The following is a 6,000-nucleotide window of genomic DNA, read 5'->3' as shown; positions in this document are numbered from 1 at the left end:
AAGAATGGGGAAGAATTTCAGTCTCTCGATGTACAAAACCGAGAGACATACCCCACGCGACTTGCAGCTGTAATCGTAGCAAAAGGTGGCGCAACAAAGTATTAAAGGGAACCTGTCACCCCCCCAGGCTTTTGTAACTAAAAGAGCCATCTTGTGCAGCACTAATGCTGCATTTGGACAAGGTGGCTCTTTTAGTTATGCTCCTTGCACACACTGAAATAAACACTTATAAAATGTGCCCCCTCATACCGTGAAATCGCCAGGGAGGCGGGTCTTTCCTTCCTAATCAGACGCAGCACAGCCGTCATTTATTCCCCCTTGGCGCCGGGTGCCGCCTCCTCAGCGTTGTTTGAATTTGTCCCGGAGCCTGCGCTGTTATGTTATACCTTGGGCATAGCATCTGATTAGGAAGGAAAGTCCCGCCTCCTTGGCGATTTCACGGTATGAGGGGGCACATTTTATAAGTGTTTATTTCAGCATGTGCAAGGAGCATAACTAAAAGAGCCACCTTGTCCAAATGCAGCATTAGTGTTGTACAAGATGGCTCTTTTAGTTACAAACGCCTGGGCGGGGTGACCGCTTCCCTTTAAGTTAAAGGGGCCAAATAATATTGCACGCCCCACTTTTCATTTTTTGAATTTCCACAAAAATTTAAAATAAACAATAAATTTCATTCAACTTCACAATTGTGTTCCACTTGTTGTTGATTCTTCACCAAAAATTTACATTTGGTATCTTTATGTTTGAAGCATGATATTGTCACTATACTAGTGGATACAACTGGACACCAGTGACTAGGTCAAAGAGACTGCAGACACAATGGTTTAAACAAGCAATATTGTATTTGTGATCTAAATGCAATATAGCATGTAAGGGTACCGTCACACTATACGATTTACCTACGATCACGACCAGCGATACGACCTGGCCGTGATCGTAGGTAAATCGTAGTGTGGTCGCTGGGGAGCTGTCACATAGACAGCTCTCCAGCGACCAACGATGCCGAGGTCCCCGGGTAACCAGGGTAAACATCGGATTACTAAGCGCAGGACCGCGCTTAGTAACCCGATGTTTACCCTGTTACCAGCGTAAAAAAAACCAAACAGCACATACTTACATTCCGGTGTCTGTCCCTTGCCGTCTGCTTCCCGCACTCAGTGACTGCCGGCCGTAAAGTGAAAGCACAGCACAGCAGTGACGTCACCGCTGTGCTCTGCTTTCACTTTACGGCCGGCAGTCACTGAGTGCGGGAAGCAGACGGCAAGGGACAGACACCGGAATGTAAGTATGTGCTGTTTGTTTTTTTTAACATTTACGCTGGTAACCAGGGTAAACGTCGGGTTACTAAGCGCGGCCCTGCGCTTAGTAACCCGATGTTTACCCTGGTTACAAGTGAACGCATCGCTAGATCGGTGTCACACACACCAATCTAGCGATGCCAGCGGGAGATCCAGCGACGAAAGAAAGTTCGAAACGATCTGCTACGACGTACGATTCGCAGCAGGATCCCTGATCGCTGCTTCGTGTCAGACACAGCGCTATCGTCTGGATATCGCTGGAACGTCACGAATCGTACCGTCGTAGTGATCAAAATGGCACTGTGTGACGGTACCCTAAGTCCAGATAAATCTTTAGTCAATCCAATAAACGATTGCAGCAGAGCTGATACAGCATGCAAAGTCACTGAGCAATGAGTGCACAAGAATGTCCAGCACTGACACAATCTCTTGCAGAGCCGAGGAACACACAAGCTGGCTGAAGTTCTTACTTCACCACAGGTGTGGTCAGGAAGAAGTTTCTGTAGTCAGGTGTTCAGCAATCACTCGGTCAGCAGGCAGGGATCCAGACATGCACGTTGGCAGAGGACTCCGTTCTCCTGTTATCCTTGTGAAAATGCAAAATTTGGGGCTAAGAAAACATTTTTGCTGGGAAAACGTTTTACTTTTTTTTTCACGGCTCAATGTTATAAACTTCTGTGAAGCACCTGGGAGTTGAAGGTGCTCGCCACACATCTAGATAAGTTTCTGAGAGTCTAGTTTCCAAAATGGTGTCACTTGTGGAGGGTTTCCACTGTTTAGGCACATCAGGGGCTCTCCAAACGCGATTATAGCATCCGCTAATTATTGCAGCAAATTTTGCATTAAAAAAGTCAAATGGCGCTGCTTCACTTCCAAACCCTGCTGTGTGCCCAAACAGTGCTTTTCCCCTACATTTGGGGTATCGGCATGCTCAGGAGAAACCGCACACTAAAGTTTCGGGTCCATTTTCTCCTATTAATGGTTAATAAACTTCTTGAATGTGGTTTTGAACATCTTGAGAGGTGCAGTTTTTAGAATGATGTTACTTTAGGGTATTTTCTGTCATATAGACCCCTCAAAGTAATTTCAAATGTAATGTGGTCCCTAAAAATGGATGTATAGTAGATATGTGGGAAAAGAAGATTTTTGTGTACTCACCATAAAATCTTTTTCTCATTGGGGGACACAGGACCATGGGTTGTATGCTGCCTGCCACTAGGAGGACACTAAGTTAACACAGAAAGATTAACTCCTCCTCAGCAGTATACACCCCTTCACTGGCCAGGATTCAACCAGTTCGGTAGTAAAGCAGTAGGAGTATTAAGCGAAAGACAATAAAGCTATGTCAAAACCAAAGAAGTAACAACAACCCAAAAGGCTAACAGGGTGGGTGCTGTGTCCCCCAATGATTGGCTTGGAAAAAAAGATTTTACGGTGAGTACACAAAAATCTTCTTTTCTCCTACGCCTCATTGGGGGACACAGGACCATGGGACATCCTAAAGCAGTCCCTGGGTGGGGAGCAACATATCTGCTAATACCCCATGTACCGCTGGCTTACAGTTAAGGTACCGCCGATTGCAGAAAGCGCCTGCCAAGGGCATCTGCAGAAGGTAGAGAATGAATATGGTAATGCTTCGTAAAAGTATGTAAGCTGGACCATGTCGCAGCTTTGCAAAGCTGTTGTGCTGACGCCTGACGGCGGCGGCATTAGCGGCGTCGGGAGGTGACTGCACAGAGGCCGGGTCACAATCCGCACATAATGGGGTATTGTGAGCTCAGGGCAGGGCCGTATTGCAAGTGGCACATGAAGTGAAAAACACTGTGTGCTTCTTGTTACACTTTTTGGTCTCCTTAGGTTGAGACAGTGTCTTTAGAGACAGGATATGCACTGTGGTGCAGGGAAGGGGTTAAGCTTTCTTGAAGCAGCTTACCCACGGTCCTGTGCCTGTGTCCCCGGGGAGGAATGTAGCCGCGGCAGTCCTGGTAGTGCCAGTGAGCGTGAGCCACCCTCGGGGTCTTGTCGTCCCCGCAGGAGATGAGTGGTAATATGGCCCCCGAGATTCTGCAGGGCGCCTCTCGTCCAAGATGAGATATGCCGATATAGGGGGCGGGGTTACGGCTGTGGGCGGATCTGCACACTGCGGCCTAGTCCAGCTGAAAAGCTGGGGACTAACTTTCTGGGCCCTGCCGGCGATGCGTGGCGGCGGCTGCGACGGAGTGCTGCTGACCACTGCTGATGGGCAGCACGGTGACGCAGTGGTTAGCACTGCAGCCTTGCAGCGCTGGAGTCCTGGGTTCAAACCCCACCATGGTTCACCAGGTGAACAGCAACTTATCACGTATATGTGCATGTGTAAGTTGTGTAAGTTGCAACTGTAGGAAGTCAGCTGTCCGTTTTTGTTTTGCTTTTTTATTGCACGGGGATGCATAAATGTCAAACCTGTCCTATGTGAACCTTTGAATATGTCCCAGAAAGGTTCCTCTAATGCAGTGTTCCCCAACTCTGGTCTTCAAGAGCCACCAACAGGTCATGTTTTCAGGATTTCCTTAGTATTGCACAGGTGATTGAATGCTTGCCTGTCCAAGTGATGCAATTATCACCTGTGCAATACTAAGGAAGTACTGAAAACATGACCTGTTGGTGGCTCTTGAGGACCGAAGTCGGGGAACACTGCTCTAATGGTTCTACTATGAGAATCCAGTTCATAACAGAAGATATAAGATTTCTGCACTGGCTTGCCATGCTAAGAAATCTTCTAACTAATTTGCACTATACTAATGGTATTTTTATTTTAGGTCCAAAGAATCTTCTATATAAGCATAGTGACCACTGTAAAGTTTGGTGGAACAGGGATCATTTAGAATTGTGTTTTTTTTTCCCTCAAGGTTTGGGATAGCCTTCTTTCCAGTGATGGTTAAAGTTAAGATTATAATATACAAAGACCTTTCCTGTTTCAGGAGCACTCTGCCACGTTGCACAAATAAAGAGCATGAAGTCATAATTTGGGCACTGGGGACAAACTTGAGTTGCTTGCACAGAGCTCTGCCATCAATCCTATGAACCCCTTCACGACCTTGGGATTTTCCATTTTTGGTTTTGTTTTTTTGCTCCCCTTTTTCCACAGAGCTATAACTTTTTAATTTTTCCGTCAACATGGCCATGTGAGAGCTTGTTTTTTCAAGTTGTACTTTTGAATGACATCATTTATTTTTACCATATAGTGCAAAAAAGTGCAATTTCACAATAAGTTTTTTTTTTTTAACCATGTTCATTAAATGCTAAAAAACTGAACTGCCATTAGGATCTCCAAATGCAAAACTCCAAATGATTATCTTGAAGCATGCTGCAGAGTCCCTATGATGCGCCCGACCCCGACGTGACTTTCGGCGTCTGCCTTCGTCAGGGGGTCCTAAACATATGCACTTTAGCAGTATATATATATATATATATATATATATTGCATTTTATACCTTGCACACGTCACTTTTTGTATGCATCTTTACTGTACCTCTCTTTGGCATTTCTAGCATTTTTTCTAGCTAATTAATTGTAGCACACGTTTACTGCCGTCCATCACTCTATTTATTCATTTTATGCTACTGAATATCCTGCAACTTGTCTGTCTCTTTGGTGTGCCCATCAAGTTCTGGTATTGTCCCCACCTTTTTATTATTTTTGTATTTATATTTCAATAACATTTTGTTTTGATTTTAATCACTGGACGTATTTCGGGTGTTCTTCTTTGTTGTTGATTGTATTTTCCGATGGTCCTCGTTGTACTATCCATGTAGGCACACACAGAGTGGTGGGTATCTTATATTACATTTCACATATTGATGTTTTTCTTAATTGTTTAACTCCATATTGTGTTTGTAGAGCCCCTGATGTGCCTAAACAGTGACCCCATTTTGGAAACCACTGCCCTCAAGGAATTTATGTAGCAGCATCGTTCTAGTATAGCAATGATTATAATGCCTTTAGTTTTACTGGTGTATGAATTTATAATGTGGTGTTATTTGTAAGTTGTGCAGAGTACATCAGATCACAAAAGGCAGTTGTGTCAACAGGGTAAAAACAAATGTTATTAATTTGTGGACATGTGGTACACTTTGAAGCAATCCGTAATTCAAAAGCCAAGTTTCACAATGGTGAAACCCTCTTGGGTCATACTCGGGCCCTTTGTGATCTTCCCTTCTTCGCTGTTCGCAAAACCTCTGCTGGAAAATATTGATGCCGGTATCATCCCAGGTCAATAGTTTCAGAAGTACAGGGACCCGCTCCTTCCCGAGTGCCAAACATTAGGGCCTTGAAGACTTCCTCCTAACATTGAAAGGTCCCCTTATCAAAACAGCACAAAATGTTTGGACAGCACCATCTTTACAATGTGCAAACAAGTTTTTGTGTACCAGGATTTAGCTTTTTGCATGGCACTGTATGGTTTGAGGACCTGATTTAAGACATCTACATCCCCATGTACTTATTATAATCCAAGATACAGTATGGCTTTGGGAAGTGTGTTGTGGCACCTCAGATAAGGGCACTGTTGTCACAGTGTACGGTGGTCAACTTACGGACATCCCTCGTCCTCACACTTTACCACCAAACATGTTGTGGCTGCATTGGGCTCTGCGGTCGCCTGATTAGCAGCTTAAGAAGGCCTCTCTGATTTTTTCACAAGGTGCCGCATGCAGCTGTACCT

This window comes from Ranitomeya imitator, chromosome 1 (assembly GCF_032444005.1).
Source record: "Ranitomeya imitator isolate aRanImi1 chromosome 1, aRanImi1.pri, whole genome shotgun sequence".
Lineage (NCBI taxonomy): Eukaryota > Metazoa > Chordata > Amphibia > Anura > Dendrobatidae > Ranitomeya > Ranitomeya imitator.
The sequence above is the reverse complement of the archived record's forward strand: the minus strand, read 5'-3'. Positions refer to the sequence as shown.